The sequence below is a fragment of the Callospermophilus lateralis genome, chromosome 12 (assembly GCF_048772815.1).
Source record: "Callospermophilus lateralis isolate mCalLat2 chromosome 12, mCalLat2.hap1, whole genome shotgun sequence".
Lineage (NCBI taxonomy): Eukaryota > Metazoa > Chordata > Mammalia > Rodentia > Sciuridae > Callospermophilus > Callospermophilus lateralis.
Window position 1 is genome coordinate 68,072,599 of NC_135316.1, and position 26,540 is coordinate 68,099,138.

Here is a 26,540-nt window from a genome sequence, read left to right on the forward strand (position 1 = left end):
TTGGCCCGTGAGTCATACATTTTTGTTCCTAGGAAATGTGGGTTGTTTGTTTTCTTGTTGATCTGCAGACTTCCTCTCTGCTGTTTTTCTCTGATATTTTCCCAAAGGCCCCCTTCCACTGTAAGCACAGTTCCACTAATGGGCAACTGGTGACTTCATAGGATGACAGCTATGGGTTCCCTCAGGAAATGAACTGAGAACATCCAAAGAAGGTCCAGGGGAAAGGAGTTTGAAATGCCTCATGAGCTGCACCCTAGCCTCTAAGCTAAAGATTTAAAATATTACCTTCAGGACTAAGCACCTGGGGGGTCATGTGTATTAAAACAGAGTAATTTTCATCCACTATTCACGATCCTGCTTTAACAGAGGCATTTTAAGTGATATGCTCCACACACACACAAGAACAGAGTTGATAAACACGTGGGTCACCCTCTGAAACTGCCCACAGGGCATCACACCTGGCCCTTCATCCAGGCCCCGTCTCCCTGTGTATTCTGCTCTTTTTACTGCCTGAATCCTTTACATTCTTAACTCTCTTTTCCCATATCATTAAAATGTTTTTCCCTTTTTGGTAGTATGGTGATTGTAGTTTGCAAAGGGAGTACAGGAGACAAAGATGGCAAGAGGAAAAGCAAACTGGGCCTGACTCAGAGGGGACCTGACCCAGAGAGGATGAGGACCGGCTGAGGCAGGAGGCCTGGAGAGCAGATAAGCACGGGTGGGAGTAGCCCCAAGTAAGCAGACAGTCAGAAACCAGGGTGGACCCAAGGAGGCGGCCTTCGACACCACTGCAAGACATCTCAGGGTCCCTCCAGAAGCTAGAACAGAAGGCTACAGGATGTCAGTGGCATGACCAGCCACTGGAAGCGGCAAACATTGAACTGAGAACATCCAAAGAGGGTCCAGGGGAAAGGAGTCAAGAATAAGGCAAGCACTGACACACTTTTCCCTTTATTCTCAAAACAACCTCTCTCTAGAGCCCTATTTCCCTTCTTCCCTTCACAGCTTGAGTCCATGTCAAACGCCCTATTATCCTCACTTGACACCTGACATTATGAGGTACCAATGATCACAGTGAAGATCCTGAAAAAATGTTTATACAATTACACACTCTATCTCCCTCTCCAAAGCATTCTTCAAATCTATCATGTCTTTTAATTCTGACAACAATGTGACATAAGACTATTAAATAAATCCAGGTCCCAAAGAGACTCAGAATCTTGTGCAATTCCACACAAGTGAGAGAATCTACATTCAGATCCTGATCTTATTCTTTTTTTAAAAAAGTTTTTTTGGTTGTAGATGGACTCACAATATCTTTATTTATTTTTATGTGGTGCTCAGGATCGAACCCAGTGCCCCACACATGCAAGGCAAGCACTTTACCACTGAGCTACATACAGCCCTAGCCCCAGACCCTGATCTACTGATGTGAGGTCCTGTGACTTCCAGAATACATCATTAGACTATTTTTTCTCTTATTGTTTATACAGCTATCCCTGGCTTATAGCAGTTCAACTTAACAATTTTTTTGATGGTACAATGATGTGAAAGTGTTCCTTGCAGAATTTGTACTTGGAATCTTGAATTTTGATCTTGGGCTAGTGATATGTGTTACCATCCTCACTTGTGATGCTGGGCAGCAGCAGTGAGCCTCAACTCCTAGTCAGCTACAGAATCACTCCAGTTTAGTCACTGCTCCTTACCCTGTCACCTAGCTATGGTGTTCAGTAGGTTGAGTGCACTAAATGCATTTTCAACTTAAGATGATTTTCAAATTACCATAGGTATACAGTGACACAACCCTGTCATATTCAAGGATTATCTCTACTACATATTCTACTAATCGAGACATCTCTACTTCAGACTATTTGGTAGACTATTTCCTTGGAAATCTACAAGATGCTACAGTAAATGCTGCATGTACAACATAGCGAGGAGGCTGGAGAGGGAAAGCTACCATCTCGTAAAGGGTTGGGGAAGAAAGCTTGCCTTCAGTTCATCATCAGGATCAATATTACCAACATAGCACCAATATGCCATTATTTAAAAAAATCAATTCTCTAACTACAAATGATTTAGTTTATTCTTATAGCTAATCACTATTTTCAAAAATTTTAAAGAAATTTTCTCCATTTAAAAGAAATTTTATCCATCTAAAATAACTGTACTGAGACATTAAGCTAAAATTTAAGTCATGTGGTTTTATCAAGTACCTTTGTTATGTATCATATTATCCTATCATTCATATTTTCTATTAATTCAGATCTGCCTCTTCTTATAGAGTGTGGCATTAAATTGGTTTTCAAATATTTGTTTGGTAGATGGATTCATAAATGAATCCATGTGTGCATAAATTAACAATACCAGTCAATGCGAGCATCAAATAACACTTGCATCAGGTAGGATGGGCCAGCCCTGGGCTTAAAAATCCCACAGATTCAGGTCTAGCTGTTTGTCAGTCATATTGCCACTTGATTCCAAGTTTTCTCCATGAATGAAATGAGGATAATACCGAGTACCACTCAGGCCCAAATGAAGTCACAGACTTGTTATGTGATCAAGATTACATATGTTAATGTAGGTTATTTATCTCCCCTCATGTGCTAGCTCACATTTACCATGACCCCTTACAAAACATCCACCTTAATAAAGGTGTCTCAGTATACAAAACCTTGTTGTAAAAGTAATGGCTAAACATCAGGTTTATTTACAATGACACTCAATTTCCCCCTCTACTAGCATCAAACTTATCTATTTACAGCCTAGAGATAAGTTGTTATGCACACCAGGTGTTCAATAAATTTTGATGACTTTGGAATAAATATCCCAGAGAACTGAAGCTCACTCTTTTAGGCACCAATACTGTTTATATTTGAAAGCTTTCAAAAATATATTATACCATTTAAACACTACTCTATAACATAGAAGGTGCGAAAAAAGAAAACTTTTTTTTTTTTTGCGATCATCAACATGAAATTAGACTTAGCACTAATTTTTATCTAGATTAAAAAAAGATAACTCCTAGAATTTTTTCTAATCCACTAGATTTGCCCACAGTCAATTACTATTGGAAAGGATCCCAGATTGCTATGCTATGGTCCTTCCTTTAATTTCTTCCTGTGGTCAGTACCTTCATCCCTTGAGAGATGGGAGACATGGGGAATGAACAAGATCAAGTCCCTGTCATCTTCAAAGAATTCACCAAAAACACTTCACAGCCATTCCTCATCTGTGGCCTCATGACACATAAACTGGTGTGAGTTGTAAAGACAGCCTCTAGTCCAACAAAGACTGCTGTCTCCCTGAAGTCTCATACATAACAGCTCCTCAAAAAAACATTTACAAAGTGAATTAACAGAGTAAACGGTATGCAAATTTTGTAATTACTATTTCCTATTTGTAGGCTTTTGCCTAATCCATGGCTAGGACTTGGGGCTGTACTTCATCTGCATCTGCACAGTAAGGCATCTGGGTTAAATTATCCCAAGATCCTTTCCAATAGTAATCTTCTATACCCTATGTTTGTAAACACATATATATGTTTCAGATGATAGAGCTGCTGGAAATATGACCACCTGATAGGCGAGGTACTGGTGGCTATAATGAACAAACAATGCATCCTATGCCCTCTAATATGGATATCCCATCAAGAAGGTATTATCTTTATTCCGAAGCAACAAACAGAAAAAGAATTAGCTCTCTTATTTCTTTCTCTCAGTACTAATACCATATATAAGGTAGAAATATTGAACTTAGAGTGTAAACATATTGATCCTTTTTTTCCTGTGTCAAATGTTGTTAATAAGTGAAAAACCCTCATATATCTCAAAAGAAGTCAACTGAGTTCAAGCAAATAAAAATCTTAAGGAATTTTTTTCTAATTCCTAAATACAGTGTTTTCATTGACCCTTTATATTCCTAACTATTTCTTCAAGTGCCACCTAATTCCTATATTAATTTATTAGCACATCTGTTTAAATAATACTAGTTTCAGTCTTTGAAAAGAAATTCAATCTGATTTCCTTAAACTAGTCTAAATTTATTAAACTGAAACTTCTAAGAATTCATGAGTTTTCCACTGAAAAAAGTGGATACTTTGCCTTTCTCTCCCCCCCCCCCGCCCCCGCCTTCTTTTAACAGATCTGCCAATAGAACCCTAGGGAACTCTAACATTGGGGCACAACCCCAGTTCTTTTTTTATTTTGTTTTGAGACAGAGTCCCCTTAAGTTGCCTGACTGGCCTCAAACTTGAAGTGGTATTCCTGCCTCAGCCTCCCAGGTAGCTAAGATTATAGGCATGTGCCACCATGATGGCTGGAAGTAAATACTTTCAAATAACAAGTCAATTATATGTTAACTGCACACCTAGGAAGGCATCATAAGACTGTTCACCAGAGACCAGAGTCAAAGGAAACCATGGACAGTTGTCTCCCAGTAGAAGGGAGTTTCTTTAATTCAATTCTACACAAATTCAAAGTATACTTCCCTCAGACACTATACCTATTCTAATACGGATATGAACATGAATAAAATATGTAATACCAGGTATGTAAGAGCAGTGACATTAGAAAATGATTGCCCATGACTGAATCCCAACTTTACCCTAAAAAAGATATAAAACTTGGGTAAGTTACTTAGCCTTCCTGATTTGGTATCCTTATCTGAATATTGGTGAGGGTTATAGTGTCAACCTCATAGCATTGTTGTTAGGTTAGCATTATTAGGTAAGTTATTACTCCAAAAGCATTAAAAGTGGTTCCTGGCACACTATGTATTCATGTTAGTATCATCCCAGTTATCCTTATTGTGAATATATAACCCACGGCCTAAAAAAATTCATTGTTTTCTTTTTAATAAACTTGAAACTATAACAGATCCTAGGCCCTTCAGTAGATGAGTGGATAAAGAAAATGTGGTATATATACACAATGGAATATTATACAGTAATAAAAGAGAATAAAATCATGGCATTTGCAGGTAAATGTATGGAGTTGGAGAAGATAATGCTAGGTGAAGTTAGCCAATCCCAAAAAACTAAATGCCAAATTTCTTATCTGATATAAGGAGGCTGATTCATAGTGGGGTTGGAAGGGAGAGCATGGGAAGATTAGACAAACTCTAGATAAGGTAAAGGGGTGGGAGGGGAAGGGAAGGGGCATGGGGGTAGAAAAGAGGGTGGAAAGACATGAGCATTATAACCCTAAGTCCATGTATGAAGACACGAATGATGTGAACATACTTTCTACACAACCAGAGATATGAAAAATTGCGCTTTACAGGTGTAATGTGAACTGTAATGCATTCTGCTGCCATGTATAACAAATTAAAATTTAAAAGAATGAAATGAAAGGACAAAAACATACTCAAAAATCATTTTTTTCAGATTTCATCAATATTCCTGCATCTTCCTGACAAATCCTAACTATATTCATTGCTCAGACAGGTAAAAATAGAGGTGAGTGGAAGTGGAGAGAGATGATGTAAAGAAACAATCACATGAAAGAGGAGAGAGAGAGAGAGAGAGAGAGAGAGAGAGAGGGAACACTTCTGGGTTATACTGAGCCACAAGAAAGGCAGGAGGGGAGATAGGGAGGGAACACCTACCCTGCTCCTCTCCCTTCTCTCCCCAGTAAGCCCTTCCTCATGCACTGAGCTTCCATGCTCATCTTCTCCTAACTATTTCTGTGCATCTCCTTCTACTGTTTATACTTTTTTTGTAGAAAATTAGATGTAGAAAGGACCTTAGAAATCACTTAATCCAATTTTCTTTGTTTATGCATGAGAAAAATCAAGAGCCAGTGAGACAAAGACTCGCCCCCAGTTGTACAACTCTATAATGGCACACACAAAATTAAAACTGGACTCCCTGAGTCTGTGCTTTCTCCCTTAGGACAACAAAATGAATATATTTACCAAAATGTAGTCTGGCTGGCCCTTATCCCATTTGGCAGATATATAAATTTTTCCCTTGGGAAGAAAATCTTGGAGAAATATTTTTAAATGAATTAGTAAAAATATTACTGTTTTTAATTCAATAAACATGTTTTATTATTAACTTTATTGCCTGCTAAGCCTGAAATTAGGTTTTTCTATGCTTGGGCAGGTCCTGCCTAACCAATAACAGGACAACCAGATTGCAATTAAACAGATATTCCCACTTGGGCCATCACACACACACACACACACACACACACACACACACTCATTCATTCACACTCACACAATATCAAGAGGCACTTAATCAAAACAAAGTTCAAGCCCATTCTCATTGTCACTAGTCTAGCTTATGTAGGAGGAGGAGGTAGTGAACATTTAAGATTAGGCTATCCTAATACAGAAACTTGATTTATTTTCCAGAGGATGAACAACTTTCTTGCCATTGCTTCCTGTGCTATTTTTACCCCAACAGCAAAAGGCAGCTGATGGAATATATTCAACAAGCCTTTGCATCTGGCTTCTGAATGTCTAGAACATGCTTTGTCCAAACCAGGTACGTGGCATCCTAAATGGGCATCATTCCTTCCTCCCAGGATTCAACTGCATAGTGGAAGACTGAGGCTCGGAAGCTAGAGCCTTTTTAATAATGTATTGAAAACAGTCTGTTTTTCTGTAACATAACTCAGATCCTTAAGATTAAGAATCCAACTAAAACATTTTGAAAGAGGTAGGGAAAGTCCCTCTCTCTCCTCTTTCATGTGTTTGCTTCCACTCTCCCCTGTCCTTATCTGTGGCCTCAGGAACATCCTTTCTCTCCTCTCATTCACTTCACCATGCAGGGTTTAGACAGTATGAACTCACTGTGATGAAGGGAAAGGTTTGGGCAGTCTCTTCACAGTTGTTTAGACCACAGGAACTTCTGATTCTGGACCACTAAAAATAATTCCCTTCTATTGTCCAAAGAGGTGTTTACTTTTTGTGAATGAACTTTGCATAAAGCTAGCTTATTAGAACTATGCTTGGTAAATATTATTTATGTGGCTCTGTCCCTGACTACTATTATGTGTTTTGTTTTTCCTTTTCTCTCACAGGAGATGCAGGCTGGCTACCATGGGCGGACGCAGTAGTGGATGCCATTCTCACTCATAGGAAATTCAATAATAGGAAAGGCAGTACCCATTGTTACAAAAAAAAAAAAAAAAGCAAAAATCAAGAGTTCAAAGCTCAAGAAGAGTTGAGGCAAGATTTGAAAGTTTCTAAGGAAGGAAGGAAAAAAAATTGCTGCATCCTCCTACCCTGCATGCCAGCCAGCAGCAGCAGCTCAGTCTCTCCAGATGCCTCTCAGAAAAGAGAAATGCCACAAATGTAACAGGAGTTGAGATCCTGGGGGAGCCAATTAGATTTAAGCTGCTTTCAAAATTCTGTAAAGAGAAAAAAAAAAAAAAGCATTAGAAAAAAACTGGCACTTGAAATGACATTTTACATGTTCTGCTTAGGGCCTGTGGAATACTACTCATATAATGGCTAGTTGTCATGCTTATAAAATAAACCTTGGATTTTTAATAGAATTGAATTACTAGCTAGTAAAACAAACAGCTTCAGAAGGAGAATGTGGCACATCAAATCTAATAGGTACCTCAACCTTTATCTTTGGAACTGTCAGCCAAAACAGGCGAATTAGGTCAAGGTCAATGGCAGATGCTTGCTGAGAAACTCTCCTTCTGTGGCTGGCTGCTGTGCACTCTTCTGAGGTTCTTACAACTATCCAGCAAATCCTTGGTGAAGGGGGCTGAATTGCATGAGGTATTTTCAAGCATCCTACCTCCCCCACTGGCCATGGAGCTCCTCAGTGGCCTCCAGATAAACCTGTGACAGGAGAGGCTAGGGTTGCAGAGGAAGGCATTAGAGTATCTCCACAGTTGCAGAAGTAGGCCCAGGGTTTTAGCTGATGATGGGAAGAGGGAACTGGTATCCCTAACTCCTGGATCTCTCCAGGCTCACTAAACTAATGAAATAGTGATTTCTGAGTTCAGTATATCCTCTCCTAATTAAATGCAAAGCAGTGTATCAAAAACAATAGAACCAAAAGACAGAGATTTAAAAGTAGACCAACTCCAATTAGGTTTCTGAGATGGTTTCTCTTCCTTCCAGGATGAAGCAGTCACATTTCCATCTCCAAGGATGATTGGAGGCTCAATCAGACAACCCCCTTAAGTCATCCATTCACTCTTTCACCATATCTTTAATATAGCATGGAAGTAATTATGTCTAGGAAACTAACAGAGAGGTCAAGTAAGCATGCTCTCTTAAAAGCATTCCAAGACTATATGTTCTAACACATAGGTGAATATTATGGCTGTATTGCCTCAACTTATATTTCCCACTAGAAAGAATGGTTATTTTGCTGCTTCTGGCAAGATTGTTGTCTCAACTACTCAATCATTTATTATTAAACATGAAAAAGACAAATCATACTGCCTCCACAGAGATCACCCCATAAACTAATGAATATACATGTCTGTGCAGAAAATAACCTCACCTGCCCAAACTGGATTATCTATGGGGTCCACCTTAAATGTCCACCAACTCCGTGAGGTTGTTCCAACCAGAAGCAATATCACACTCTCTTGAACACCTAGGTCCTTCTCTCTCTTCAGTTTTAGACATTGTCATATTGTCCTCTTAAATTCTTGGGGCAATGTTATTTTAATGCCTGGTAAAAGTAATACATGTCACAATATGTCAAATTCCTTACTCTTGTGTGGTAAACAAAAGTATCTCTGTTATTAAGGAATCCAAGTGATTATGAAGGACTTCCCCTAGCCCTGCTTGATGGGACACTATAAATGAAGCAAATAAAAGCATGTTTAAAGTAAAGATGAAGATGAGCGAAAGTCTGAAGTCTCGGGATGTTTCCTAGCACTGATATGTAAAATACAGTATATTCTGATGAACTTTTGAGTGGTCATGAAAGGAAATTGGAACTTTTTTTAAAACATCATCATCAATCCCCCCAATAGCACCTCTAATCCACACCAGTGGTTATAGTAATTAGGAGATAATAATATCTTTGTTTTTGAGGCCTTGGAACTCCTCTGAGGACTACCACTCTAAAGAGAACAGGTCATCTTCAGAAGCAATTGAATTCCCTTGTTTGCATTTATCAGGCTGGATGATATGAACTCTTTAGAGAGAAGGGAAAAAGAAAAGAGCTCAATTGAGCCAATGTTTCTCCATGCATAGTAGCTATAGTCAAGCACAGACGCTGACAAGCTAAGTCTTTCCATGGATTTTTTGGAATGATATTTTTTCCTAGATAATTACAAAATGGGAATTTTATATACTATAATCAAACTAGTATATATACACATATGTGTTTATACATATACACACACACATATATATATACACATATATACGTACATATAGATCATGATCATAGCTAAAAAAATCAAAGAAATAGTATTTAGGATGTCTCTTTAGAGGTGATAGTTTTTAGATATTACTATTCCTTAAGCATGTGCTTTCCTTTTGGCCTCATTGTGTAAATTATGCTGCTCTTCCTTAATTTCCCAGGATCCCCAAGGTCATTCTCCACGGTGTGGTGTTTGCTTTAAATACAACTTGGTGCCAGAGAGTCTGTCTCAGCTTTCAAGTTCACTCGGATGACACTTTCCCACACTGTCTCTCTTCATATTTCCCTACATCCAGATCTAGTCTATCTGCATTTTCTGCAAGAAGTTTCTCTCCCCAGTAATTGCATACTGCCTCTTGCATAGTTTCCTTCTCCCCTGGGTAGGTTGCTGCCAGGAAGGCAGAAGAGAGGAGGAGCTTTTGGATGCTAATGAGGCCTCAGTGCAGGACTCAGAGCTAATGGTGAGGAGCTGAGTGTGGTTTCTCTGGGGAGCCCAGGTGAGTGAAAGTGTAAGGGCACAGCTGAGAGTCATTTGGGCACCTTGCTGTTAGCCTACAGCAGGTATTCCAGGACCTGAGCAGTAACCTATTAATGGCATACATAATGAAGAAATGAGTCATTGTACTTGGCAATTCAGACTCTGAGCTATGTAAGGCCTTAATTCAATAGGAAATTCTGGAAGAAAAGCATTAAATGGTGACAGATTTATTTTCATTATGGTGCTCGTGGTGGGATTAAAGGCTAATGAATTATAGACATCTGTATTCCTCTGCTGTTTTCATCTTTCTGGACTTTGAGATGACTGTGAGCTCAACTGGAGCTCAGCCAGTGTTGCCTCCGGGGCATTCTGGAGAGTGAGAGCCCCCTGGCCTGAGGAGAGGTTTACCCATTACTTACCAGACCAACCTAGATCAGGATTTGCAAAAATTTGCCAAAGCTTTTTAGAAAACCCAGAGGGGAAACACCAAAAAATATGTGTGTGTGTGTGAGTGTGTGTGTTACATGGTTTAACACTCCGAAATCTGCAATTGTAAGTGAAGTGTCAGCCATCATACATTAATCAAGTGTAACAGGGGTGGGAGGTGGATGGGTAGGTTCTTTGTCTCGAAAATTTGAAGAATGAAATCCACATACACAAGGGTGAGAGCAAAGTAACAGGATTTTTTAGAGTAATGGAAAGCAGAGCTTCCAAAGAAGGGGTCCCAAGAGAGGGAAGTCAACAGGTATCTGTTGTCTAGGGGTTTCTATGGGCTTGATCTGTGCCTATAAATGTTTGGTGGAATATAGGATTTAGAAAGGGAGTCAATAAACTCTATTTTGCCGTCTTCAGCAAATCTGGAGAAAGTGATTTCTAAAACTTACTCAGCAAAAGAGTAGGGATGAGGGGTCTGTTGGCACAAGAAGAAGTACCTTTGGGGGTTGTTGTATCTAGGGGCTGTTAAGGAACTCTCTTTGTAACTAGGAATAGCTGGGGTCAGAGTTTGATTCTCCAATTCTCTCTTCCTCCTTTTCTTCTCCGAGGCACTCTTCCTGGCTGCCCTATGGGTAGTCCATCTTTCTGTCTCACAAAGAGTCAAAAGTCATGTGAATCCTGCTAGGCATGGTGTTGGGCACCTATAATCCCAGCAACTTGGGAGGATGAGGCTGGAGAATCCAAAGTTCAAGGCCAGTCTGGGAAAGTTAGCAAGACCCTCAGCAACTTAGTGAGAACCTGACTCTAAATAAAAAATAAAAAGGGCTGGGGATGTAAAACAATCCCTGGTAGAGCCCCCCTGGGTTCAATAAAAAAAAAATAAGTTGTAATCTCTTAGAAAGATCTCTCAGCAGGTTTTTGCTCCCATTGTGATTGGAATGGCAAAGGAAACAGATAAGAAAATGTAACAAGGCTTGGATACTGGAGTTGAAAACAAAATATAACTTTAAGAAGCTCTTGGAATATACAGACTTTATTTGTGTTATTTCACTCAATTCTCAATATACTCTCTTGAGGTAAATAGTAGTATTAATATTCTAATTTTTAAGGTGAGGAAACCAAAGCTTAGTGAGCATAATTAACTCATTCAAGTATCCTCGGTTAAGTGGCAGAAATGGGATATGAATACATGCTATCAATTTCTTGTGTTTATCAATGATCCATGAAATTTTCCCTCACAATTAGCCTATTTTCAAGAATTCTGGAGGATGAAGGAAAAGATCTGAGTAGAAAAATCAGAGTTCCTTTAAAAAAGAAAAAAAAAAAAAAGACCAGAATTAAAGAGAAACAACCTGGGGGTGGATTTCTCTCCTACTTCATTGTTGGTTCATTTCTATTACCTCTTGATTAAGGAAGCAAAAGAAGGGTCTGAAACTGAATATTTGCCCACAAAGACGGGAGTTTGTTCGTAAATAAGTAATTTTTCCACTAAACAAAGTTTTTCACATAGACTCCGGCCACATTTACATGGTATTTCAAGTATGATTCGTCTCCATTTGGCTATTTCAAGTGGTCAACGCCCAGGAGCTGAGTTTTCCTACCACATCTCCCAGGAGTTTGGGGAGGAGTGGTGACGTCATGGGAACAGCATCTCTCTTCTCTCCTGTGACTCAACCAAGAATGTGGAAGAAATGCTGCTACTGCTGGTCCAGCAGCAATGAATTATTCCAACAGCTAAGCAAATTCACATGGAAAAGAGCATAGCATCTTCATCCCAGCCCCAGAGAGAAGTGAGGAAGACAGCAACAAGAAATTATTGAGGCAAAACTGAAACACGAGAGATGTGAACTTTATCCACATCCTCTGCTCCTCACAAAAAAACACACACATATAACAGTTCCATTTTCATCTCACCAGAAACAGGTGAAAACATAATTTGCTTCCTCCTCTGTGCTCTCATACTACTTTGTACAAATTGCTAAATTACAGTGCTTACCATATTGTCCTATAATTAGATTTTAGGTGTCTGCCTTCCAACTAGTGTAATAGCTCCTTTTTCCCCTTAACATTTGTATTCTAAGCATCTGGTATTCATGCTTAACAAATATTTGTTAAACAAACAAATGAAAGATTGAATAGAACAATGAATAAATGACAATTTGCTCCAGGGCTCTCTCTACTGGGACAAAAAGAAAGGTTCTTTTTCTTCTATTCTTTATGATTGAAGACAATTGACATGGATACACTTAGATGGGGAGGTGGATCATGTCTGTTTGGAGGATTAGGTGTCCAGAATATTTTTGTAATTATGTAAGTACTGTATGTGGTTACATGTCTATGTCTGTGTCAGATTCCTTTGCTCCTTATTCTGTATATCTCCTACTCTTTTGCATCCACCAAGCCAGCTTATTTCATGAATATTTTTCTTTGAATTTAATTGAGTCAATTAAAACTCATATTCTAAAAAGATATTCTTCTTATTGTAATATCCTGGAAGGAAGGGAGGGCAGGAAATCTGACTTGATATTATCTCTGCAGCACTGCCTATAACCTGCCAACCATATTCCAAGTATGTTGGATGCTAGATATTCTGCAAGACCCAGTAGAAACAAGGTGCCTCCTTTTGCAGAAGTGAGAAGAAAGATAAATAATGAAACCAATAAAGTGTATAAGTATAGTGACAGGAAACTCAAGGGACTGTGGGGCACATATTAAGGAGATCAAATCTAATCTGAAGATCAGTAAAGACCTCCTAGTCAAGTTTTGACCCGAGAAACAAACCATATTTACCTAGGTGAACAGACTATGGGAAAGGAGGGAGACCAAAAGACAATAGAAAACACCATATAAACCAAACACCTAAAAGTTAAGAAGGGTTAGTTTAAGTGAGGAGGTGAGCTCAGGTCTGAGTTAAAATCCTTCAGTGTCTGGAAAATGGAAAGCCACTGAAGGATTTTAACCCAGCTGGTGACATTTCAGACTGAGTTTCTGGAGAGAAACTTGGGTTGAAGATAAAGACATACGGATTTAGGAGTAGTATCATTAGAGTAGGCTAACTATAGTAACAAGTAGACCTCAACATTTTCCTTTTATAGCAAAATTGCTCTGGCTGCCATATCTCTGAATATGGATTATGAGAATGGGAGATCAGATGCACAGAAACCATTTAAGATGCTATTTCAGTAGTCCAAATGAGGATGGTAAAGGTGTTCCTGGAAGTGAAGTCAATCAGTTTAATACCAAGAAGACAAAATTAGCAAGCTTTGGAAATTGACTAGATCAGTGATTGGCAATTATTTTTTCTAAAAAAGACCAGATAAGAAATATCTAAGCTTTACCAACCATATGGTTTCTGTCACTAACACTCAACTCTTCTGTGGTAGTGAGAAAAATGGACATAGACAGCATGCAAATGAATGAATTCACTCGTGTTCCAATAAAATTTACTAAAAAAACTGGCCAGCAGGCTGAATTTGGCCCAAGGCTGAAACATACTGATTCGTGAACTAAATGGGAGATGAAGCAACTTCGAGAGAAGCTGGGAAATGCAGGATTCACTGTGTTTCTAGGATCAAGGGTTGAGAGGGTAGAGAGCTACTAGGATCCACCAGTAGAGTCCAATAGGCCAGGAACACATGAAGATGAATGAAAGCAATCCAGGAAACTGAAGCTTGAGACCAAGTCAGAGATCCGATGAACATCAATGTCAGCAGATTAACTCAGATAAGAGGGTCCAGCCAAGAAGAACAACAACAAAATGAAAATAAAATTAGGAGGTTGTGTTATATACTTAATGACTGGACATAGAAATAATCATAATAGGAATTGAACCCATCTCTGATAAGCTGGGTACCTCAGATATTTGAATTAAAAATGAACCAAATTGCAGTTAAGAGAAAATGGAAACGCTGACTCCTTAAAAAAGTCCAGTTTTCATTACCCTGTAGATGGATTGCTTTAGAGCTGTGTATTGTAATATTCATTTTTTTCCATTTACTTTTGTAGACACCACAAAAATCAACCTACCTAAGTGTGTATTTTGCATCAAGAATTTTATATGATCTTATATACATGTAAACATTAATATAAATATGAATATATACCTGTGTCTCTATGTACACACACTTACAGGATTTGTTACCAAAATGCATTTCTTTTTTGCTCCATGCTCTCTGCTTTGCTCAAAGCTTTTCTTTCACCTCCCACCCTACCCCTGCTCATGGTTTTGGGCGACAAGACCAAAGAAAAGATGCTAGCTTCCCTGACATTTTAAGCCATGCTCCCATTATTACAAAACACAACTGAGCATGTAGCTTTAATAAAATATCCAGGCAGGAACACCCATATGCCCTTCCTCTGTTCTTACATCCAAGAGTCCTCAGCTAGAAAGAGAGGAACCTGAGATCTTGGCATGCTACCAAATAGCAGAGCAGGGTCTATCAATCTACCCTCTTCTCTCTTTTCAGAATGTGAGGGTGTTTGGAGGGGTTTGTATCAATAGTGCTTTTTTTTTCAAGCAGAAAAAAATGATCAGTCTTGCTTACAAATAAGTTTTTAAAAAGACAAGCAGATTTTTAAAAGATTATCTGCCCCAAAGGCACACAGATTACACAGATAGTAAAGAGAACAAATTAGTAACCTCTTCTAGTTGCCCTTCATAAATTATTAGTGTACTCAATCTAACCAAGTAACTATTTATAAGCCTGACCTCAAACATCATGGTATTCAATAAATATAAATTGAAGATAGTAACAATGCTATCCATGTGCCCTTACTTAATGACACTCATTTAGCAGTTCACAAACACAAATCATGCACATTTTCTTTCTTTTACCGCTCCTCACATTGTAACTCACATCAGGTGTGAGGTGAGCTATGGAAAATAGCCTTCCAATTAGAAAAGTTAATTCTTTATTGGAGATAGATCAACCAGTGTATATAAACAGGAAAACTTTGCAAGCAGCATTTCTACTCAGGCTTCTGTGATGAGATTTTCTGTCAGCTCCAACAAGTCTTTCTTATTGCTACTTTTATAGAGTCATCATTATTCAAAGTCTGCTAGCTTCAAATATCATCAGCAAAGCACATCTAGAAATTTAGCTGCTGATACGGATAATGTATGAAACTGAAAAACTGTAATTTGTTTCCCACTAGCTGTTCAACATGTAGTTTAAAAAAAAAAATCTAGGATCTCTCAGCTAGTCTGAATGGGTGGGTATGGAGATGAGCAAGAGCTAGCCAATATAATGTTGACATAGTTTGGGAAAAGTCAGGCGTTTGTTTAAAAGAATATTTGAGCACTACATCTAATGCCTTCAAATGGCAACTGGGCTAAAAGTCCATCGAATCTGTTTGGTTAGATCCTTCTCTTTTTTCTTTTATTCTCCTTAAGCAGACAAGTCAACCCTGCCATCCCTTTCTCTTTACAAGACACTTTTGTTTCTTTCATGATGATATTCACCAATGCTGAGAAACCAATGCTTCACTCTTCAATCTGCATTATCCATTATTTTTCATAAGTAATCACCAAATAGGTATTTTGTCTGCCCTGTTCTCTCTTTCCGTGGCCCCCATCTTAGTCCAAGTCACTTATCTGGATTACTACAGAAACCTCTGGAGATTTCCTTGTTTACAGGCTGATTTTTCTATAATGAATCCTAGTCACCTTCCATGAAAAGAAAAATCTATCTACAACACACTTCAGATAGTGCTTAAAACACTATAACAATATATGCCATCTGAGATCAGTCCTCATGTATGACATGACAGAGGAACTCTCCTAACATTAGGTGCCTGACCATGGCCACAACCTTACTTCTCATGAATTGTGCCCCATATTTCATACCATACACATACATCTGCTGGTTCTTACTCCTGAGACTTTGTTCACACTCAAGTCTCTGCACTGCCTCATTACCCCACCAGATTCTCTCTTGACTCACTCCAACCATATCTTTAAGGTTCACTAGGGGGTCACCTCCTGGAAGCTTAAGACTCATTCTCAATATTCTCCAAGCACTCCCTATCTAACTCTGAGTGAATTAATACTTCTACATGATGATCTATTTTTGTATCTCTGAGATAGCAGATATAACAGATCTCTGGAACCCAACAGAGGAAACAGAATTAGATCCAAAGACCCATGGGAACTTCATGTATGATGAAAGTGGCAAAGCAGTCAATTCTGAAATAATGGTTTTGGGATAATGAGTTAAATATGTAGAAAAAATAATTCCCTATCCTTACCAATTATTTTCCCCAAAATTAACCCCAAGAGGATTAAATATTTAAATGTTTTTTTTTTTAAAAAAAATCACAAAACTAGAATAAAATTTAAGAGACAATTTCTATAATCCAGAGGGAAGATTTTTTTCCAAGCATGATTTTAGAAGCCAGAAACTACAAAGATTGATACATTTGACTAAATAAGTAGTTCTTCAATTGGAAAAAAAAATACTGTAAGTCCAAGTGAAAAGACAATCATTAAATACCAAAAAAAAATTGTATATTTAGCACATTTCCTAGAACCTAACATATTCTGAGTAAATTGATTTATATAGCAAGTGACTAATCTCCCTAGTATATAAAGAATTCTTGTGAATCAATAAAAAAAAACTTTCCATTAGAAAAATCAGAATAAATGACATGAACAAACATACAAATTGCCTCCAAATTTACATGAAATTTTAAAATCAAGGAAATTCACATTTTACATGCTATTTTGTATAAGATAATAGTAAAGATTTTAAAATACTCTTGAGTTATAAATGAAAGTTTGAGAAAATGGGCACTATTAAATACTACTGATAAAAATAAACTCATAAAATTTTCTGGAAAATAGTTTTTACAGCACATATTAAAAATTATGACCTAAAATGTTCATTAGCATTTATCCTATGAAATAACCTAAACACACATCAAAAGAGAGCTGTCAAACAAATTATACTAGCTCCTTGACCATTATATCTAGTCATGGAACAGTAATATCATGTACTCATCAAAATCAATGATATGCATATTTACACAGAAAGCTAAGTATATGCTATTTTTTTTCAAATTTTGGGTTAAAAACAATGCATAATATACTTCTCTGAAAACACGTATGTTTACATGCCCAGAAAAAGAAGCAAACAAACATAAAAACCTTTGAAAGAGTATTTACTAAAATGTATACCATCTAAGATATAATGAATGAATTCCTTCTTCAACCCTTTCTATCATCACACCTTTTTGATTGTGATTTTTTTAAAGAGCATGTATACTTTTTCAATTAAAAATAATGATCAACTACATAATTATTTCCACTGTTTAAAAAGAATGGAGCAGACAAAAAAAGAATTCATATGAATGAATTGAGAGAGTAATCACATGTCTGGAAAAGTTGCCATTTTAACTAAATCATACCAACTACCAAGAAGGACCTCTCAAAGTCCATTCTCAACAGCTGTATCACATCCAATTAACATAAAGTCATAATACATAAGACCACCAAAGTACTGCCTGTGCAATAAGCACTATCAATTTCTTTTTCTGAATCTTATACTTTCTTACATTGTCTTATAAGACAGTCAGCTGTCATTCTGATTCTAGTAAACATAAAACAAGAATAAACTGTTTCCAGGGCTGTGGCTGTGGCTCAGCAGTAGAGCACTTGCCTAGCATGTGCAAGGCACCAAGTTTGATCCTCAGCACCACATAAAAATAAATAAATAAATAAAATGAAGGCATTGTGTCCAACTACAACTTAAATATATATATTTAGAAAAACAAATAAGATTGAACTGTTTCCTATTCAAGGACTCTGACCATTGTTATAGTAAAGGAGGTAGAACTATTCCTCCTTCCCCTTCAGACAATTTGCTCTTTAAAAACAAAAGAGATAGAAGAACTTTTGGTACTAAGGATAAACCCATGATAAGTTACCAAGTCATGTAAGCCTACACATATGTTCCTTATTTATTTATTTATTTATTTACTTAATGTCTGTAATTAGCTAATAGTTGTCACAAAAGCAGATGGGTATCAGAATATGGATAGGAAAAATGCAACAAGCAAAATGTCAACTAAAAAAGCTTTAAATTCTATAGAGTTTATTATCCACTATCAGTTTAAGTTCATCTTAAAATAGGGTTTTATCAACCATGGGAAGTGAGGGAAAGCTAGGACTTAGTGACTGGTCTTTCTGAGAACAAAAGAAGTAAAAGTTATTTATAGTGACCTTTTAATGTACACCTTAGAGCTGCTAATCAGATGTAAATTGTCACCCCATGGATATGCATAATCAACTTTATTCCCTTTGCTAATTGAGAAATAGAGCTGTTAATGTCAAGAAACATTTGAAAAATGTACCAAGCTTGCTCAATGGAGCAAGTTCTTTTTAAAAGTCAGAGTTTCCATATGGTGAAATCATGGAAATTAGGCTTAGGAAAAAAATAAAAATGAAATAGACTAATTTGTTATGGAGTTATTCTATGCTGGAACAAAATCGGTCCTGACAACACCACGTCTGAGAATTTTGACCACTTCTTATATTCAAAAATAACTCCCGCTGCTCTTAAGAAAAATCATTCCTTCAGTTCCCTCCAAAGTTACTCACCTGCTGAGTTCATGCTTCCTACCTGGCAGTGGCTCTGGCTCAGCAGTAACTTTGCCAAGACACTGTTACCTTGTTTTGACAAGTTAGTCCTTCTTTCATGAATTCTTTGGTTAATCTTCTTTTGTGTTTCCTTCAAAACTGGCCATCAGAGAATAAATGAGCCTCATCACAATTGTGTAAAAAGGGGGCAATACATGTGATATTACCAGATTGCTGTCCTCTTTATAATACCAGATATGGAAGTACACATAATTTCAATGTACTATTAATTTTAGAGAAGATGCAGCTGAAGAAACAGCTGATGGCGAAGGACCACTCTGTGCTCTCCTATTATAAGACCCACTTCCACGCTTCCTCAATGACTCCCTCATTGGATGAAATCAATAAGATTTCTCCCTAGATAACCCAAGATTTTCTCCCTTCTCTTTGAGACAATCATTATTATTAATGATCATTCTCCCCCTTCAAAAGCTTGATTAAAATCCTCTCCTTTATTCTCTGGTGCATTTTGTCTTCACCCTTGTGGGCATAAGAAATCAAAGCGACCCCTAAATACAGCTTCCAATCATTCTCCTCTCATAGGCATAACCAGCAACCACTCTGTTTCTAGTGAGAATACAAAACACTACTAACAGAGTGAGAAAAATGCAAACACTAATAAGCACACATCTACAGCACCCTTCAAGGCACCAGAAGGACATGGGTAAGGCTTAATCCTGAGCTAATTCATACTTGAAATGTATGCTGCCCTCAGGTTCTACAGAGATAGGTGTGTCCACAAAGACACACCTGATATGAGGTGTGTGTCCCCTGAGAAGGCAACATGACTAGCAGAACAAGCATGTATTTTAAAAAAATAGTTCCTTTCTCCATCCCCACCAAGTAGGGTCACTTACCTCTCTGAACCTTGATCTGCTCTTCTGTAAAAGTGCTTTAAGTGACCTAACTGCAGTGAAGGGCCCACCCTTCAACAAAGCATCAAACAGTTTCTCCATTTACTTTAGATTTTTTTTTCACTTTTTAAAAATAATATTCTTAATGAGATATGATTCACATACAATAAAAGTTCAGTTTTTTTCAAATGTAGAATTTAGAATAGCCAGAGTTGGTCTACTATTACTACTATCTAATTCCAGAACATTTTCATTAACTTAAGGAAACCTCACACCTGTTAACAGCCTCCCCCCACCCCCACCCCCACACCCTCTTCCAATGCATAGTAACCACTACTCTACTTTGTACAGATTTGCCTATTCTGGACATTTTATATGAATGGAATTACAAAATACATGACGTTTTTGACTGAATTCTTTCACTTAGCTTATGTCTTCAAGTTTCTCCCATGCCACAACATGCATCTGTAATTCATTCCTTTATGCAAATGAATAAAATTCCTTTGCATGGCTGTACCATATATTGTTTATCCACCGATCAGATGATGGGCATTTGGGTTGTTTGCACTTTATAGTTTTATGAATAATGCTGTTAACCTTTGTGTACAGTTATTTATGAGAACATATATTTTCTTTTCTCTTGGATATATACCTAGGAGAAGAACCACTGAATCATGGGGTAACTATGTTTAATCTTTTAAGAAACTCAAACTGTTCTCCACGTGGCTGCACTATTGTTTTGACTATTTGACTTCTTTTGATTTCCTTCTCCATCTGCTTTATGGTTGTGTAGCTTAGCTATGTTGGGGCTGTGGGAAAATTGGTGCTTGTGAAAGCATTTCCTACAAAAATTGTCATCATTGTGGGTCAATATAAACAGCAAAAATGTTGGAGTAAACCTGGAAACCACAAAAGATGACACTATAGTGCACACATCAAGGTCTTCTGTGCCAGGCAGCAATGCTTGGTTCTATGCCTGGAGTTCAGGGACCGATTTAGGACTATCTGTGTGGGTTTTGATGTTATAGTAAACCACACATATGCATAACACCTTTATCTCAGGTGTTTTCACTACCACAGGACGATTCAACAGGCACACAAATAATGACAAAATAAATTTTGGGTACTGTTTGTGTTGGTTTGGTTTCTTTAAAAACAATTTTCGAGATGGTATTTCCAGCTGGAAAGATAATTTGGGGGAGCAGAAAACACCTTTAATGGCTCTTAATGGATAATAAGGAGGAATTGCATCCCACAGTGAAAACTGTATAAACAAATGCAGAATGAAGAGTTAGAAAAAAAAGATACAGGGATGAACAAACATTCAGCCAGTGCTGAATATGAAAAGTGAGGGAGAAGGTGGAGGGACAGGCAACTCCAGGTTTTGTGCTTGGAAATGGGATGGATGATGGCATCATCAACAGAAACGAGAATAAAGCCTAGAGGAAGAGCTGGTAGGAGAGAGGAGGCAATGAGTTCAATTTTAGACATAAACTGAGTTTAAGGTACTAGGGAAACATATGCACTTGGGGTCCATTAGGCAGAAAAAAATATATAGAATTGGAATTTAAGAAATATATTTCCTAATGGAAGTTGTTAATAAAGCCTTCAGATGGTAAAAAGGGACAAAAATAAAATCTGTTATAACTTCTACTCAAACAGGGCACTTGGACCACTGAGGAAGCCCAGGAGATCAGGATAAGGTAGGGGCATAGTTTGGAGAACTGACCCTAATTTAAGGTAGAACCCTGAGAAGGGTACTAGCTGTCAAACTGCAATGTTCCGAGAGGTACATCAAACTGACCTTAGTGCCAATCCATGGGAGGTTTAATCCAATAGGTCAGACACAACAGCAGAAATTTCAAATTGGAGAGGAGAACTGTCTCAGAGATCACCCACCACTGACCCAGGACCTGAAGAGCAGTCTCCCCAGAACTAGCAAGAGCTGGGTGAAAAAGCCAAGTTCTGACCAAAGGGATGGGGCTCCAGGAGGGCTCTGTTTCACATGGATTGGATGGATCCAGTAGGCTTGGAGGAGAGATACCATTTGCTATGCATGTAGCTAACCAATACCTATCCTGCCTCCCCTCTTTCCACATTTATCCTAGGGAAGCAAGGCTGACTTAGGCATCATGCTCCTACAGAGGAAGCGCCTCTCATTCTTTCTGCTCTACTCAGAAAGGCTCAGAAACTGAGTGAAGCTGAGCTGATAGTGCTCAGTTCTTCCAGAATTAGGGTAGAGGAAGGGAAGGTTAGACACTTACAAAATACCCACACCTTCAGGGCAAAGAAGGAAGAGGAGAAAAGAAGACAAGGTAGAGAATTCAGCGAACACTATACTTCAGGAGGGAGTGCAGTGAAGCAGGAGAGAGGCAGATCTTAACAGTACAGGAGAGGACTCAGGAGGAAGGGGCGAGTTGCTAGGCAATCCTTCAGATCTCACTGGTTCTCACCAAAAGTTTCTCCTCACTGTATCCAACTGTGATGATCTATTACAAATAATGCTTTGCTTGTCAGCCCACTTTAAAAGTCCTCTTTTAAAATTTTTGCAACATGAATAGTAACTCCTACATAAATACCTTTTGAAAATGATATTCAAGTTGGATCCAGAAGCTTTATGAAAAACAAAGTTTAATTATATGAAACTGGAAATACAGATCGTCAAAAGCCCTAATTCTTAAAGTAGCCATCAAAATATCAGAAATTTCAAAGACTACCAAATCACAGCATAAATAAGAAAATGTAAAACTCAGTGGTTATAAAATGGATTGTGATTAAAATGTAAATCATTAAACTATCTATATAAAGACATTTTTTGAAAACTTAAAGCATTATAATTTTAATACAAACAAAACCTCATAAAAATAAATAGCTTGTCATGTTATATTGAGGCAAAAAGTAAAACAAAACAAAGATCATCTTAACACCATGATCGAAAACACAAAATTTCAATTAGCACTACACTTCTCACAGAATTATAACAGGCTGAAAACTGCAAGTAGCACATGTCACATTATTACACACATCACAAAATATATGTTTATTCAAAACAAAATGTCTCTCAGCCATCCTGCTCTAGAAAGAACATAAGTCACATATGTCAGGAAACTCTCCTCACAGTTTCAACTTTTGGGGGAAAAAAGGCATAGCTTCCAGCCCATACACTAGTAAGGAGCCTGTGAAAAAACAATTTCATAGTTTAAAAAGCAAGGCTCGCTTTGGCACTTTGAGGCCTGATATACAATATTTCAGATAAAGAAGCAGAAAAAAAAAAAAGGCATCCTAGGTGTTGACTGCCTTTCAATTTGGGAAGCAATAGCATAATGACTCTTCCTAGAACTTGACCGGGCCCTGGACAAACTCCACAAACTCTATAAAGGTTACAATATCTCAGTAGATAACCAATCAGCATGGCTGCTCAGGCATCCCACAAAATCTTGTGGAAAAGATAAGTAGCTTGTTATGGGACACGGGGGCATCAGTTTAGAAAATGACTTGAGGGAAGAATTCCACCTATGGAATACTCCACAAACCAAACGGATCATTTCCCATATACCTACAGCAACTTCCAATTCAGGGGGTTTATTTGGGGCCATACAGGGGAAACTCATGCCCCACGCTAGGAAAAAGGAGCAGAGATAATTGTTTTCTCTTTCTACGATGGAGAAAGTGTCCCAGCACAACATTAATTGCTAGAGAAGAGAGATACTTCCAGACTGCTCTTAAAGTTACCCATTTTCTGAACACTAAAGAACTTTTCTTAGCCTTTTTGAATGAGCTGAAAACCAGTTTTGAAAGATAAGATATTAAACCATTTCTATGGGGAATATGAACACTGGAGATTATTTACTTTGCTGTAATTACTCTGGCACATAGGGAGAGTAGCTTTCATATGCTACTAGGTTTGCATACAGAGATTTCAATAATGAAGAAAAATTAGTTCATGTTTTGAATATTTAGGGCCTGAAGTACATATTGCCACTGAAGAGTGGTTACTGTTCATGCTTGCACAGAAAAGAATAATTACCAAAACCATTAATTGTTTCTAAGTCTGATCTTCTTTCCCCACAATTATTGTGCTTTAAAAACCCCTTAATTTTGAAAATTTTAATTAAGCCAATTGTAAGTGAAAATCCATTTGTACCATTGACAGGTGAATTTGGATTTCATAAGTCTTGGAATTCAACCAGGTAGCAAGACAGTCAACAATCCCATCTAAAGGGCATAAATTTTTTTAAAAAAATTTTTAGTTAAATTAACAATCTTTGAGATGAGATAAATGAAATTTTAGAAATTCGTTATTTACTAAGAGTTTTCTTGGGTTTTCAAGAGTGTGTCATAACTTTAGCTAAGACAAAATTTATTACTGAAAAGGCTCTCATATTCTGTATAACTAAGCTCCTGTTCAACCTCTTGCTTATTATCTTTTATGTGAGGAACTTAGAGTGAGAATGTTTGCACACTTCTTAAAACTTTTTATTTGGAAATACTTATAAATTCACAGGAAGATGCAAAAATAGTACAGTTCTGTGTACCTTGTTCGACTTCCCCCAATGATAACATCTTATTACCAAGTCCTAGAAACTACATTGGAATAAAACTCTTAAACAGACCACAGGCCTCATTCAGATTTTACCAGCTTTGGCATACACTACTTATTTGTTATATGTATTTGTATGGTTCTAGGTAATTTTATTCCCAGAATAGATGCATATAACTACTACTAAAATCAAGGTATAAAATTCTTCAATCTGTACCAAGGAACTCCCTTATACTAGGCCATCTACTTTGTCTCTAACCTTTGGCCACTAGTAATATGTTCCTCATCCCCATAATTATGTCTTTTCAAGAATAAATGGAATCATACAGTATGAAACTTCTTGATATTGACTGTTTTCATTCAGCCTAAAGCACTTTTTAAAAAAAATTTTTTTAGTTGTTGAGAATCGAACCCAGTGCCTCACACATGCCAGGCAAGTGTGTTACCTCTGAGCCACAGCCTCAGCCTAGCCTAATGCACTTTAAATCCATCAAAGTTATTTCATATATCGACAGTTCATTTATACCCATTTTAGTGATCTAAAATATTGGTTTTTTTTTTTTTTGTACAAGTGATTGAACCCAAGGGTGAGCCACTTCTTTATATTTTATGTAGGGACAGAATCTTTCTGAGGGCCTCACTAAATTGCTGAGGGCTGTTTTGAACTTGTAATCCTCCTGCCTCAACCTTCTGAGTTGCTGGGATTACAGGCGTGCCCCACCATGTCCAGCTATTCCTATCATTTTGATCATCATGATAAAAAGATACATTGTTTTCTTTTTGTTGTTGTTGTTCCTATTTTTAGTTAAACCTGACAATAGAATGTATTTTGACATATTATACTTGCCTGGAGAATAACTAATTCTAATCAGGATCCTATTCTTGTGATTGTATAGGACGCAGAGTTATCCTCGTCATGTATTTATAAATATCAGGCTAGGAAAGTTATGTCTGAGTACTTCTATTGTCCTTTTCTATTCCCCTTCCCTCTCCCTCCCCTGTGTTTCTCTTTGTCTAATCTGGACTTCTGTTCTTCCCCTCCCCACCATCCCTTGTTGTGGGCTAGCATCCACATATCAGAGAGAATATTGAGCCTTTATTTTGCAGGGGGATTGGCTTATTTCACTTAGCCTGATATTCTTCAGTTCCATCCATTTACCAGCAAATGCCATAATTTTATTCTTCATTATGGCTAAGTAATATTCCATTGTGTATAGATACCACATTTTCTTTATCCATTCATCCATTGAAGGACACCTAGGTTGGTTTCATAGCTTAGGTATTGCGAATTTAGCTGCTATAAACATTGATGTGGCTACATCACTGTAGTTTACTGATTTTAAGTCCTTTGGGTATAAACCAAGGAGCAGGATAACTAGATCAAATGATGGTTCCATTCAAAGTTTTCTAAGGAATCTCCATACTGCTTTCCAGAGTCGTTTCACTGATTTGCAGTCCCACCAGCAACATATGAGAGTACCTTTTTCCCCATATCCTCACCAACATTTATTATTACTGTATTCTTTATAATTTGCATTCTAACTGGAGTGATACAGAATCTCAGTGTAGTTTTAATTTGTATTCTCTAATTGCTAGAGATTTTGAACATTTTTTCATATATTTGATAATTAATATTTCTCTCAAATTCTGAACCAAATAAGACAAATGACACAGGGAGATAGAAAGTGAGGATATTAGTGTTTTACTGTTCCAGCTGATAGGAGAACCTGGTTTATATCTGCTGCTCAAAGCATTGGCTGGTATGCTACTACAGGTTTAAAACTCACCCATGGGGCTAGACGGGGAACTACTAACAGGTAGATTTAGAAGCCCAAAGCATGCCAAATTTATACTCCCTAACTCACCTCTCAGGCATTTCTATGGTCTGAATGTGTTTCCTCAAAATGAATATGTTGGAACTTAATAAGTAGTAAGAGGTAGAATCTAGGAGATGAAGAACCTAATAAATGGGGTTAGTGGAAGCCTGAAGGAAACCACTTACTCAATAGCTGCACCTCTTAGGGGAATCAGAATATGCAATTCAAGCTCTGCCAACTTAGGTGGGACTTGGGAAATAACAAGGGCTTTTCACTGATTCCATAGAAGAGCCAAAAGCTAGAAATAAAGACTATATTTCAGGCCTAATTGACCTAGGACTAAAAGTAAAATCAAAACAGAACTAAGTCTAATACTAAGCCTCTTCAAGTTTAAACAATCAACTATTAACATAATTTGTTGCTAAA

General features: G+C 37.5%; 1 protein-coding gene across 5 annotated transcripts in view; it reads right to left on the reverse strand.

Moving 5' to 3' along the window:
• The window catches only part of Enox1 (ecto-NOX disulfide-thiol exchanger 1), a 533,584-nt gene that overhangs the window by 433,364 nt on the left and 73,680 nt on the right, over nt 1-26,540 (reverse strand). For 3 of the 5 annotated variants that reach the window (XM_076872047.1, XM_076872043.1, XM_076872044.1), the window contains exon 2: nt 7,236-7,361. The exons of the other annotated variants lie outside the window; for them this stretch is intronic. The gene's annotated coding sequence lies outside the window, so the exon portion shown is untranslated. The remainder of the gene's footprint in view (nt 1-7,235; nt 7,362-26,540) is intronic. 5 annotated transcript variants of the gene reach the window in all.